This window comes from Mustela putorius, unplaced genomic scaffold (assembly GCF_011764305.1).
Source record: "Mustela putorius furo isolate JIRA1106 unplaced genomic scaffold, ASM1176430v1.1 tig00003845_pilon_pilon_pilon, whole genome shotgun sequence".
In the NCBI taxonomy this organism is placed as follows: Eukaryota; Metazoa; Chordata; class Mammalia; order Carnivora; family Mustelidae; genus Mustela; species Mustela putorius.
Genome location: NW_025421998.1, coordinates 40,524,373 through 40,526,122, shown reverse-complemented (window position 1 = coordinate 40,526,122; position 1,750 = coordinate 40,524,373).

Here is a 1,750-nt window from a genome sequence, read left to right as displayed (position 1 = left end):
CTCTTCTTTTTGTCTTGATACCTAGACAGAGGGCAAAAGGCCAAATTTGGGAGGAAAATAGACAGAAGTGGCAAGTACTCCCTTGTTCCAAAGCAAGGTAGTGGATTGCCTACACACCACTAGGGAAGAGATTGTGAAATAGTTTTACCAGCATTGGCCCATCCCCCACTTCCAGGCTATAATAGAGACAGTGAAGGGTCACTGGGAGGTTGAAGAGCTTCCTGTGAGGATTTTTTTTTGCAGAGAGGTACTGTGTTTCTCAAAACAGGGTGTGGTGGTGCTTTCCAACTCACTTTAAGCTAATAAGAGGCGCTTAGAGAACACCACATTAGGAGACCTTGAACTTGTTGCCTTGACTGTTGAGAGTCACTGGAATTGTGCTGGGCCACATGCCTGGGAAGCTAATGCCAGGAGGGTGTGGATCTGCCTGGGCACAGTGGTGGGAGGAGAGGGGGTCAAAAGTCTACACTCTAACAGTGTGGCAAAGCAAAGGTGACTCAGGGTGTCCTGTGGGCCAGGCACACGGGGAGGCAGCAGGATTGGGTCCTTTTGAGAGGAACCCCGATCCAAACAGGCAAGCTGAGGGAAGGCTGTGGAAATCATTCTGATGACTGATGAGCCTCCCTCTGGGAACCTGGAACTTAGTGGGGACTCACAAAGAGATACCTGGAAAAGGTATTACTTGTCCTCCAAAACACGTGAGCCAGCAGTGACAGGGGGATCTCCAAAGGCCCTGGGAGTGCCAGTGAAGTAGGGTTGGCTTGAGTTTTCATCATGTCCCAGGGACAGCTCGAAAGCTTGCAGCTGGCCTTTTCAGTTTAAATGTTTCGTGCCTTTTCCCTCCAACTGCCAACCTTTGGGTGCTTTATACCGGGGGGTGCCCAACGGAGTGTCCAAGTTGTGGGAAGAAGGTAGCATCAATACTCCAGAAGACTCCGGAAGCTAAAGTACCCTCTCCACTACACATTTCTCAGCCCTCAGTAAGCCTGATACAGGCAAGGGGAAAGTTCTAAATTGGTAGAGAATTTTGCGTTTCACTACTACCTTGGACTGGACTTTTTTTTTTTCCTTTTTAGACAGTTTTTAGTCATGCCTTTATGCACCCTAGTTCATTAAAAATGTAATTGTTTTAAATATCTCATAAATAAAGTGACTGCCCACTAATGCAGCATATAGGTCACCCTTCTCAGCATGGTAATTTTTTAAGGCATTTCTTTTTTTATTGGAAGCTTATTGCTCACACAGTAGTTATAAGAAGGTCAAATATAATGATGTATACCATCTAAATAAGACAGGCTGGTTAAGAAGTTACCTAATGTAAACAATATACATAATAAATATTACCATGTGGACAGGTACATGGAGTAGGAAGAGCTGTGTAAGAGGAGGTGGGTGATCCCTGTGTGACACGCCAAGTGCTCATACGTGGGGCCATTCCCCTTCCTCCTCTGTGACAGTAAACAACCCACTCACAGACAGGAGTTTTCTACACACACCTAAACACATAAGATTAGTTTTGACCGGCCATGGAGTACAGTCTAATGTGATAATACTGTGAATTTTCTCTGATACGCCCATTAAAAGAGTCAAGAGAAACCCAGCAAAGAGCAGAAAGCATCAAGTTCTTTATTTGGGTTGAACCTAAAGGATCCTCAGCTCTTGCCATTCACATAAAGAACATACGTTTCCTTTTTCAGCCTTTACTTTACTAAGGACGTGTTCTTGGGGTGAGGGGATTTGGGTGGCTGCT